This window comes from Pteronotus mesoamericanus, unplaced genomic scaffold (assembly GCF_021234165.1).
Source record: "Pteronotus mesoamericanus isolate MK-2021 breed Mesoamerican mustached bat unplaced genomic scaffold, CSHL_Meso_final contig_82, whole genome shotgun sequence".
NCBI lineage: Eukaryota > Metazoa > Chordata > Mammalia > Chiroptera > Mormoopidae > Pteronotus > Pteronotus mesoamericanus.
The window spans coordinates 19,987,049-20,000,000 of record NW_026555265.1 but is presented as its reverse complement, the minus strand read 5'-3'; the positions used below and the strand labels follow the sequence as shown (position 1 = coordinate 20,000,000).

Here is a 12,952-nt window from a genome sequence, read left to right as displayed (position 1 = left end):
CACATAGATGGTAGAAAACCAGACATCGTATATCCAATTATTTTCATCTCTAGAGTGAGCAATTCTGTGGAAAGCAACCATCACGAGATAACCGGATATAAGCCTAGCATATAGTCCTTGTCTACAGAGCTGGTCTTCTAACGGATAATCAGACAAAATCTGTTTGTCTATGTATGCTCATATGTATTTCACTTAGATGTTAAGGAAATCTGAAGGAGAGGAAGATACCTACTTTCTGGAAAACAAATACACATTAAATTTGGCTATATGAAACTATACTCACTATGGATTTTTCCAATAAAATCCCAAGAGAATGTTGTATAGTGAACCTATGAAATGATTAGTGTGGATGTAATTGATTTTAAAATGATATTTATGAATTAACACAAAGAAAAGTTTCTTCCTGAGAAAGCATTATAGCTACGTGACAATTCAGATGCTCCAGGTGGTCTAATTTAAGCATTAGTTTCTGTGTAACTGAGAGTTGGCACTTAATATCTTCTTTTCCTTTAAATTTACTTGAAATTATAAAACAATAGAATAGAAAGAAATAGAAAACATAAGATTGGAAGACAAACCTTTACAGAAAAGCTAGTAGATATATACAAGTAGTACACACCCTGCCTAGAATATACATCACAGTTTAAATGATGCATTTCTGTCAAAATGATGGAATTCAGTGTCTCATTCTATCGATACCTATTCAGTGAAGTTTATTAGTCATGCACTGGGACTTTGGCCAGTAACATAGCCCAAGGGGGAAAAGTCCCAAAAGTTATCTTCAGTTATGAGGAAACATTCTACTGTGCGCAGGGAAAATTGGACCAGAATTTTGCTGGTGACTGGACCTCAGTTCAGCAACCTTGGTACTTGAGTTCTGGTGAAGCACTAGCCATCAGAGATGCAAATTAAAATCACAATGAGATACCACCTCACACCTGTTAGAATGGCTTCATTAACAAATCAACAAACAAATGCCTGTGAGGACAAAGAGAAAAGTGAAACCTAGTGCACTGTTGGAGAGAATGCAGATTGGTGCAGCCACTGTAGAAAAAAGTATGGAATTTCCTCAAAAAAATAAAAACAGAACTGCCTTTTGACACATAGATTCCACTGCTGGGATTATACCTTAAGAATCCTGAAACACCAATTCAAAAGAACCTATGCACCCCAATGTACATAGCAGCAGTGCTATTTACAATAGCCAAGTATGGGAAACAGCTTATGTGCCCATTAGTAAATGAATGGATCAAAAAACTGCTGTACCTTTACACAATGGAATACTATGCAAAAGAAAGAAGGAAGGAACTCCTACCATTCATGACAGCATGGATGGAACTGGAGAGCATTATGCTAAGTGAAATAGGCCAGGTGGTAAAAGACAAATACCATATGATCTCACGTGTAAGTGGAATCTAATGAACAAAACAACCAACAAGCAAAATAGAACCAGAGGTATGGAAACAAAGAACAAACTGACAGGTACCAGAGCAGAGGGGGGTGCAGAGAGAGAGATAGGGATGAACGAAGGGGAAGAGCCTAGTAAAAGAACAAGTATAAATGACCCATGGACATGGACAACAGAGTGGGGAGGGGCTGGGCAGGGAAGAGCGACAGGGGAAAACTGGTACAACTGTAATAGAACAATTTTTTAAAAAGAAAAAAAAAAGGTAAAAGAAAAAAAAAAGAAAGAATTCAGAGCCAAGACTCAAACTAAAAGAAAGTCACAGAGGTAGAAGATAGCCAGCCATAGAAGAATAGGGTTCAGGTACCAAGTGACAGAGGCAAAAAAAAAAAAGAAAGAAAGAAAGAAAGAAAGTTGGGGGGCGGGGCTTGGAGCTTAGGAGGAAAAGAGGCAAGGAAAACTCACCTGGGGGAAAGTGTGGCAAAAGGCACAGGTGTGTTTCTTAGAGAGAGGTGCATTGAGTCCTCAGATCTAAGGGCTTTTAAGGGTGGGATTTTTAGGAGAGGTCCCGGAGAGGATCTCAATAGTCTAGGCATCCTCTTTCCAGGTGTGTCCTTTTAGGATCCTAGTATCCACTGATAGGTGAGCACTAGGGGAGGGAGTCAATAGTAATCCCGGCTGGTCCTAATGTCAAGCATGGTATTGCTTCTCTGGTTTTGCTGCTTTTCTGGGCCTGGAGCTGAAACACGACGGAGGCCTAGATATTAACTCTAAGGAGGAAAGGTCAAGGGAGGGTTCAAACCCCATGACCAGCAGTATGAAAGGTCAGGGCTCTAAACTACATGACCAGCAAAATGCCAGGGAAGAAAAGGTCACCTGGGTTGAGCTCCTCCTTCTCCCAGTTTTGCCTCTTGCTAGGCACCCAGGGCTTTCTGCACTGGTGACTTTCTTTGCTTTGCTCATGCCAAACTGCCTACCACACTACAAATGTGATCATTGCTATTTAAAAAAGAAAAAAAAAAACCTACTTTCAAGCCCATTTAAATTCTCCAAAGCCTATTTTAATTATTAAAAAATAAGATAAAATATTTTTGTTTTGATAATAAATCTCCCATAGACAAGATGTCAACGATTAAGGCCACCTGCTAAGAATATTCCAAGATAAATTTTCCAAGCATGACGAGGCAGACCCCACATTACAGCAGTCCGGGCAGCGTACTGCGGCCCTGTTATTCAGACATCATATACGTAACCGGTCCTGACAACTGCTGATTATATCTTTTTTACAGGGGTGCTTTCCTCTTTTTTATTTTTTGTTTGCCCGTTATATCCCCTAGTGTATATGCCAATGCAGGCAATGTGCCATCACTGGTAATTGTCACTGGGCTGTCTGTCAGTGACGAGGAGGAGAAAAGGGTGACAGCCTTGACATCCCACCAATCACCCCTCTGGAAAATTGATATTGTCCTTCCCAGTAAACAACAGCCCAAGAATCGACCAGTCCCGCTGGCACATCCCTGAACAATCAGCTTCCATTAATGGCAGAAGCCACACATTTATCCCACCACAGTCCAATCGATAGGAAAGTGACTTTTTCTGTTCCTTTTAAGGACCTTCTACTTGTATTTTGCACTTAATACCCCCAATTACAAACACCCTGTGGTCCTTGTTTGCTTCAGTAGAATTCAAAATAAGATTTAACACATTCATTCGGGAGGGTGTAGAAAAATCCCCATCGTGTATTGGATATTTTATTTTTAATGTCATCAATATATAAACACGGAAGAGGCATAAATTTATGTTCGTGTAAATTTGTGGCTTGCCAAGTTTTTTCAAGAAATGTTTATGAGTTTATTTGAGCCAAACTGAAGACAATTGCCGGGAGGCAAAATCTCAATGGACTGAAAAAATGCTCCAGAGAACGGCAGTTTTGCACCTTATTTTAGACATTACAATCAAAGGAGGAGGCATAAAGGGGTTACATGAAATCCACTGGTGATAGATTAGGGAGGTGGGAGAAAGCAAAGTGGGGAAATCTCTGGGACTGGATAAAAAATAAAACAGACACATACATCTTTTATATTGGTGGGTATAGGATAGTTAACCACAATTAACATGATAACAATAACAATCATGGAGATTTGCTCTGGTGGGAGATTATGCCCTTGGGGGTCTGGAAAAAGGAAATGACTCTCATATTCCAAATGTATGTTGTCATAGATGCAAAAAGACAATAGACAGGCTCATTTAAGGTAAAAACTGACCTTTACACCAGCCTAAGACATGACTACTTAACCATGACTTCCTTTTAGTTAGGTTTAATTTCAGACCATCCTATGTGGTTACTTTAGGTTTCTGAGTTTGTAAGGCCCACCGTACAGGCCTCCCCTGACTTTGTCAAGCTCAGTATGTGGCCCCTTTTTTCATTCACATGTCCCCATTTTGGTCATAAATCAATCCAAAGGATGCGCAGATGCCCAACTTTTGGTTGGATAATTTTTACAAATACTTTCCACAACCCCTCCCTACAAGCTAAGGGATTCTACAATGTTATTTACATACAAATCATATTACGACAAAATAACATCAGGTGATGTACAACTGATTCAGTTTTGGCCTTCTACTAAAGTGATATGTGATCACAGAGAAGATACATGTTTTTAAATAAAACCAAATAACTAATGGCCACTTAATTAATGGCCATGATCATGACCTGGCTATGTTCAAAGCCCTTTTCCCTAACTCACAGATTCTTAAGGATTCTTTTCACTTAAAGTATTCTAAAGGATTAACTACAAGACCATTATGTGCAATATTTTATCAGCAATTACAAATACATGTAACTAGGTCTATGTTTATTCATGTACATGCTTACTTTCGTTTAAAAAAGAAATACACTTTGGATTGCTTTTCATTGTATACCCAATGACTATATAAAAATTCCAAATTTTTAGGCATAAACAAAAAATGACCTAGTTCATAAGGACAGTGATTTAATAATATATGAGCAGCCACCCTGACAATACCACCTAGGCAGAATATGAGAGGGGATAAAGACAGGATTCAGCTACAGTGACAGAGAATGTACACTCTTTAGAAGTGACAGGTGTCAGCTCTGGAGGGAATGCAGTGGCTAAAGGATCATTCTGGAACACTCACTTGCTGATTTATAAAGCTTCCCTCATGTCAGTCTGGGAGCAGGATGAGCTGCTCTATTTCTGGACGGCAGTTAGATACAATGGAAGGAACCAGTCAAGGGAAGCTCATCACTGTCAGATCCTATCCCGCCTCCCAGAGCCTCCAGGGGGACCCGAGTGGGGGGGTTCCTGTCGACTCCCCTCCCTTTGTGGAGACCTGTTTCCATTTCAATTGTAATCTCCAACCTTTTGGAACACTTTTAACTCATGAACCAGCTTCTTAAGAGTGACCTTTATCTTTAAAATTAAAAAAAAAGAGAGAGAGAGAGACAAGGGAGGACATCCAGGCGGTTATTACCAAAGCAGGTTTCTAGTTCAAGCACTCAGTCATAGATACAGGAGAAAAGTTTTCACTGAAATAATACAACTAAGTAGGACTAACAGGTAGCAAAGTGATTTTCAGACAGAATATTGACAGAATTCCAGCTATATACACATGGATCTAATTATTATATAAAGCATTTATTAATATTAATGGAAACATTCTTTTGAGGAGTCTAAATCCAGTTCTGATACTTAGTAAAGTTAATTTACAAAGATGTTGGCAAGTCAGGAGTCTCCTTATCTCTTTTTAACATTTTAATTGAGAGCTTCTGTATGGTAAGTGATGATAAAGGTTTATTAAAGCTTGCTAAATTTGAAGATAAAAATGAAACAAAGGACTATTTTAGTCATAGGTATTCAAAACATCACATAAAAACATTATTTTTTTAAAAAATCCAAGTCAAGTTTTTAAACTGACAGAAAGTTAAATAAATTTATCATAGCCTAATCTGTACCATAGCCTAATGACTCATTCATAAGCTCAGCAAACACATATTTTAGCATATTCACATTTTTGGAAACTGGAATCTGAATGTTTTCCATTTAAATATGCATAGATAAAACCAAACTATTACACAAACAGAGGAAGGAAGTCCTTTTTTCTGTGCTCAGCTTTCTCCTCTGAATACTGGAAATGGAAACACTGTTGCTTCCCATTTTCCTTGGCACTTAAAGGCAAAAACAACCTTGGCCCAAAAGGCAGTGATCTAAACGGAGGCGGAAACACTCCCATAGATGAGAAAAAGTGAAGACAAGCAAGGCCATCAGCTCCAGCACAAGTTCGGTCCTTTCCCCAGGGGTCAAAATGTATTCCATACTGCAGGAAGCAAAGGGAACCCTCTGTGAGGGTGAAATTGCACTGATCTGTTCGTTTAAACATTCAATCATTCCCTGATTGAGGAGACATTTTGTCTCTTTTATATTCCCTACTATGGGTTACACACTTACTAGGTGCTTAAACAAAAAACAAAATTGATGGTATCAGCTATAAAGATGTAGAATTCTGATGAGAGGACCAAAAAGTAAAATTAAAGGGTATAATGTAATAAATATACTACTATGGGAGTAAATGGAAGGAATTTAGGAATGTTCAAGAGCTCCAATATCTGGGTTTCCAGGGTGAAAGGAATTAGAAAACTGAGAAAACTCTCAAACACATTATTTTTTACTCTTCCTGCTAGTTTTTAAGGCTGTAACTTTACAAATGTAATTAAGTGGACAAGTACTCCCCGTGGAAGTCAGATGACTCCATTTAAAAAAAAATGGATTACATAGTGATATTTCTTTTAATTATGCAAAGCCATGATGTTTTCCTTCATAATAAGATTTCTTAGACAAAAACTAACAAGACTAACCAAAAACTCTACTGGTTAAAAGCCATTCTGCCATTAAATTTGCTGTGTATCTGGGGCAGGAGGTATATTAAATGATATGCTTGGAAGTTTGATTATTGTGGAAACCCTGGTATAATGATGGGATAACAGCCACTGAGGGGTTTCCCGCACCCTCAGCTTTACTAAACAGACACAATCTATATCTTAATGGGGCTGTTTGGAATCAATCTTATGAGTACCAAGTTGGCATGTTACAACACTTTGCCAGGCTCTGAATTAAGATCATTAACTTTTCTCATTTGAATCACAGATTCCATTTTTTTCTGATCAAAATGAAGATAAGTCCCACATTTACAAGCTCAGAGTTTTGTTATATTAATGTTTTACAGGGAAAAAATAAAGTTAATGCAGCAGAGAAACAGCATGTCAACCCTAATGGCAGATGATTAGAGAAGATTCCATATTCCAATAACTCTGATGCAAGGGGCGTAGAACCTTCCATATTACTAAAACAAAATTGTGAAATGAGAATATCCAAGGACTATTATGTCATTTTTTAAAGAAAGTATCCACTATTGCAACAATGCTAATGTACTCCCCAGAGAAAATATGTTCATTTGTTTGTTTTTAATTTTATCTACTGTACCTTTTTGGGCCTAATATTACCCAAAAAGTTGAGTGATTTTTGAAGAGTACAAAGAATCTCTTATATGTTTATGAAACTAAATACATAGCAAAATAATACACAAATAGACTTAACTGCTACTCCACTAGCCCTTCTGCTTGGAATTCAAAGCAAAAAGAAAAGTTCCCAGCAGGGCTATGAAGGGTGTGACAAAGAAACTGTACTTGACAGTCAGGCCAACCAGCTCTTCAAAAAGTGTTTTAACAGCTTAGAAGTTTAAATTAGACAAGTCGTATAGAGTTTTGATAGTATAAATTTAATTCATAATGTCCTGAAATTCTTTGGTAACCATGTAAAACATTCATGAGTTTGTAGGACTAAGGGCTACATGACCCAAATCAGCAAGATGATGAAGTGCTGATACAATTTTTTATTTCACGGTAATAACACTGATTTCAAATATATTATCATTCAAACATCAACTTAACACAATTTCAACAACAGAAGGGAATCCAATTAATTAATTCCAAAATTGATAAATTTAAAATCTAAAGTCACCACCAGACTTGCAAAAGTTCATGCAGTTTCTAACAGCTGGAACACAGTTTTTTCTACCTGAAAGTCCAATGTACTTACCACGAGATCACCTGTTTATTATCTAACATGGGCCAGATGCTAAATTACACTAAAATAAGAACTCTTAAAATTCCATATATAATAATGAGTCCAAATTAGTAACTTATTTCTGTAAGACATAAATATATTTGAGATATCAGTATATAAAACAATTGGCACAGACTCCTTAAACTCTTCTATGCTGTAAAAGACAAAAAGAAAAACAAAGGTGAAAGAGTTTCAAAGTAAAAAAAAATAGTTTAAAGGATTATAATAATTAAAAGCAATACATGATTATGAATTGGATCTTCTGTCATAAAATGAAAATGGATATAATTGAAACACCTGGGAATACTAGATATAAACAATTTATTAACTAATGGTGCTGCATCAACTTTTAATTTTCTGAGTGTGAACTTTTATTGAAATTATGTAAGAGAATGTTCTTGTTACTAGGAGATACATGCTGGAGTGCTAAAGAGTAAAATGTTAGGTTTCCTGTCAAGACGGTGGCATAGGTAAATGTGGTACTCTCATCCTCCCACAACCACATCAAAATTACAACTGAATTCCAGAACAATTGTCATTCAGAATCAATGGAAAGCTAAAAAGAAGTCTTTGAAGGGTGAGGGATCCCAGCCCCACACCAGGCCCCCCAGCTCAGGGTTTCAGTACCAGGAAGAGAAGTGCTCATAACTACTGGGTCTAAAAACCAGTGAAGATTGAGGCTGATCGAGACAGAGGACTTCTGGAGTCCCAGGTGTTATTCTTAAAGGGCCCATACAGAGACTTATTCAGACACTCCCTCTGAGCTTCATAGCTAGGGCAGCAGCTCAAAAGGCACCAGAGATACTTGGGGAGGAACTGAATTGTCTGTTTTCAGGACAAGGCTTACAGGGGTAGCCTTCTCCCACACAGAAGCACTGGCAGGGGCTATTGCTCCTTTTCTGAGCCTCACCCCTACAGAGCTGGCAAGTGGGTACCATATCTGAATGTCCATCCACCTGGCTAGCATCATTAGCCCCATCCTGCTGATTCCCTAGACCCTGCCCAACCCAAACCATTTCCAGTGGCTTTTCCATACAAATGGCTTGTCTTGGCTCATGTTTCAGACATTCCTAAAATCTCTCAAACAAGCAACATTTGGCCTTGGCATGCTCTGTATCTCTCTCTAAGTGGCCCCAGGCCCAACACCAGTGGAAGTCAATTTTGGTTCATAGCTTGGCCTCTTATAGTCATCTCCAAGACAGAACAAGTAGCTATCATCTGAAGATTTCTTTGTAGCTCAAGCTGGATGTCCAGGGTAGAACACAGTAGGTGACTGGCCTTGACCTGCACCTCTCAGGAGATCCCAGAGCCAGCTCACCTGGTGCACGGCTTCAGATCATGGCAAACCACAACCATACAACCACCTCCACAAGACACACTCAAGGGTATACTCAGCAGGGACCACAGCCCTGCTGAAGTAAGTTCTGCCTTGTGGTGCAGGCCCCTGTACAGCTGATGTTCCACATGGTCAGTGTTCACAGCCAATGTTTGCAGCTGATCATCCTGGGGGTAAATCCCTCCTACTAACATGCCAACAGCAATCACGAGTCAACTACAACAGGAGAGTGTACACAGCCCACTCCAGGGGGCACACCTAAGATGCCCAGCTATGGTGAGGCTGTGCCACTGGACCCTACAAGACACATACTACCTAAGGCCACTCTACCAAGCCTAGAGACACAGCAACTCTACCAAATACATAGAAACAAAGTGTGGCAGCCAAAATTATGAGAAAGAAATGTGTCCCAAATGAAAGAACAGAACAAAACTCCAGAAAAAAGCTAACAAAATGAAGACAAACAATACTCCTAGATGCAGAGTTCAAAACATTGGTTATAAGGATGCTCGATAATCTTAGGGAACAAGTAGATGGACTCAGTGGGAACTTCAACAAAGAGATAGGAAATATAAAATCAAACATAGAAAGCATAAAAAAGAACAAATCAGAAATGAAAAATACTTAACTGAAATAAATATTACAGGGACTCAACAATGGAGTAGCTGAAGCAGAGGATCAAATGAGAGATCTGGAAGGTAAAGAAGCAGAAAGCCCCCAATCAGAACATTTTTAAAAATCAAAAAAAATGAGGATAGTATAAGGAGCCTTTGGGACAACTTCAGTTGTACCAATATTTGCATCATGGGAGTGTCAAAAGAAAAGTAAGAGCAAGGAATTGAAAACCTATGTGAAAAAAATGACGGAAAACTTCCCTAACCTGGTGAAGTAATTAAATAAACAAATCTAGGAAGCCTAGAAAGTCCCAAACAAGATAAACCCAAAGAGGCCTGCACCAAGGCACACTGTAATTAAAACGCTAAGGTTAAAGACAAAGAGGGTATCTTAAAAGCAGCAAGAGAGAAGCAGTTAGTTACCTACAAGGCAGGTAACATAAGACTGTCAGGTGATTGCTTCACAGAAACTTTGCAGGCCAAAAGGAATTGGCAAGAAAAATTCAAAGTGATGTAATGCAAGGAATACAGCCAAGATTATCCCACCCAGCAAAACTATCGTTTGGAATCAAAGAGCATATAAAGAGCTACCCAGACAAGAAAAGCTAAAGTAGTTCATCAACACCAAACCAGTATTACATAAAAGATCATCTTTAAGAAGAAGAAAAAAATAAAAATAGGAATAATAAAATGGCAATACATTTCTATCAACAACTGATTTTTTTTAAAAAAGCATAAAATAACCAAATGAGTAGAACAGACAGATTCATAGATACAGACATTTTGACAGTTGCTAGATGGGAGGGGGAGTTGAGAGAATGGATGAAAAAGGTGAAGGGTAAAGGAAGTGCAAATTGGTAGTTAGAGAATAGTCATAGGGATGTAAATTACAGTATAGGGAATATAGTCAATAATATTTAATAACTATGTATGTTGCCAGATGGGTACTAGATTTATTGCGATAATCACTTAGTAAGTTATATAATGTCTAATCACTGGGTTGTACAATTAAACTAACATTGTATATCAACTGTAATTGGAAAGTGAAAAATATTTTAACATGTTAAGACAGTATAAAAAAGGGTCAAGTGTCACCCTCTGCAAGGAGCTTTTAAATGGAATGTATGAATAAAGAGTTTGACTAAATATCACAAATATTGCATCTAGGTGAAGAAAAATGATTACTTATAAACTACTCTTAGAAATCTTCTGCACATTGAAAAATGAGGATAAAATTGGCTATACTCAATTTATGGAGCGAGAAGTCAGGACAGAGGTCCTTGGTCTATTCTTGATATCAGTGCTTGTTGCACAGATGTATTCAGTTTGTAAAAATATTTCAGGGTGAATATTTATTATTTCCTTGAACTTTTCTCATGGATATTATATTTCAATTAAAATTAACCAAAATCTAAGAATCAGGCAATGTAGCAAATGCAAGCATTAACAGATATCATTGATTTTTAAAATTTCTCCCAACCCAGCCCAAGTCTTTAAATGCGCAATTTAGGGACATGGAATGGCCCAAATTGCCAAAGTAGTAGTAAAAACAGTTGTTATATTTTTCATTAATGAAATAATAAAAAGAGTTGTCTTATTATTCATTTTCTACATCAGGTAAAATTATTCATAAATGCAACATACCTTTTTATTAAACTTTTTAAAGTTAGTTGTGTATTCACATGTAATTATAAGAAATAATACAGAGAAATGCCATGTACCCTTTACCTAGTATCCACCAATGACCACACCTTGCTAACATATAGTACAATATAACCAGGATATTGACATCCATATGCCATTTTATCTATATATGTTTCTGTACTATAGTAGATTGTTTTTATCAGCCTTTTTCTGTGCAGCATGGAACTTGAGAAGTATCTGGCTGATTCAAATATGTTGCATCATAAGAAGAGAACACCGTGTGCACATGAATATATCTATATTTATCTACGCATATGTCTATCTATCTGTCCATCCTTCAACTGAAACCATTTTGGCTATGCCAGAGAAAAGTTTAAAATATAGATTATTGTTTAAGTTAATGGTAAGATATTTAGTTAAACTATTATAAACCATGCAAACCCAACACACATTTATTTGAGATATTATTATGCGCATTGACCTTGTCTAATATTAGATGTAAGCTGGTGAAAAAAAAACAGATTAGTCAAGTTGAGAAATCAGACATTAAACAAATGAACATGCATATACGATTTCAAATTATAATACGTGCTCTAACATGAAATGACAGGGTACTATAAAAGAAAATAGCGGGAGGACCCTGAAAAGATGCCAGCAAGTATAGCTGACCTCCATGATTAAAGAGTTTTAAAATATACAGCATTGTGGGATGAGTGGCCTAGGACACTGCATGCCACAGGATTATTGAAATCTCTGTAAGTTAACAGTTTAATAATTAGCAGGACCATTGGTAGAATCAGCTAGGCCTTTACCTTACAGCAGTGATTAACTCTTACAGAAATGTGTGAATGATTCATATAATGTAAAGTAACATTTGTAAAATATATCTGTGGGTTGTCTATTCCTATGTCATGGTTAGGTGGCAAGAAGAAAGCCTTAATTATATAGATTTTCAAAGCTAGTGATCACTGACATTGGGGAATGGAAAAATGTTGTGTAGATTCAAAAGAAACAGAATTTGTAACAATGACTTTAATGAAATCTCCAAATATTCTTAAACCCTGACCCAGAGGATTTTGAGTCTCCCCCATCTCTAGTGCCCCACTTCCCACCCCATACGCATGCTCACGTGCACGCACACAGACACACACACACAGACACACACACACACACAAGTCTTTTGGACAAATGTTTTGAATTAATTGTAGGTTTAATAGAGGAAAAGGAAAATGCATACCATTGATAAAGTATGTTATTTAATTCATATAGGAAGGAGATTGTTCTATGCCATATGGCTTTTAATCAGGGAGAAAGTGACACATAGGTGTATACTGCTTCCATTAACAATGTTTCAAGAATACATTAAGACACTCAACTTGGCAGCTATAAGGTGGAAGTTCTTGGATGCTGCCTATGGAAACACTGTTGTTTATCCATTTGAAAGTTATTTTAATTAAGTGCAGAAGACAATGGTAGCTCTTTTCCTAACACAATACTTTTATACTCATTCATTGTATGAAGGACACCTAAATGTGAAGATCAGTATTTGCTAAGCCATATTTTAATATTCATCTTCCAATCAGAATTATATATTGAAAGCTCCCAACAATTTCAAAACTTAACTGTGAAAATAAAGTATGGTATAAAGTATGGTAACAACTATCATGTTGTTATTACTAGTATGTTTACTGGTATGTTTACTGTTCTGAATACTGGTATGGTTAGTATTCAGAATAAAACTGTACAGAATATCTTTGGGCTATGTCATGCAGTTTAGATGTGGCTAGGTGCCAACATGTGGCACAGAAGA

The 12,952-nt window shown here is 37.2% G+C and overlaps 1 protein-coding gene across 1 annotated transcript in view; it reads right to left on the bottom strand.

Moving 5' to 3' along the window:
• Positions 1-12,952, bottom strand: part of ROBO2 (roundabout guidance receptor 2) — a 581,303-nt gene that overhangs the window by 446,307 nt on the left and 122,044 nt on the right. The window lies entirely within an intron of this gene.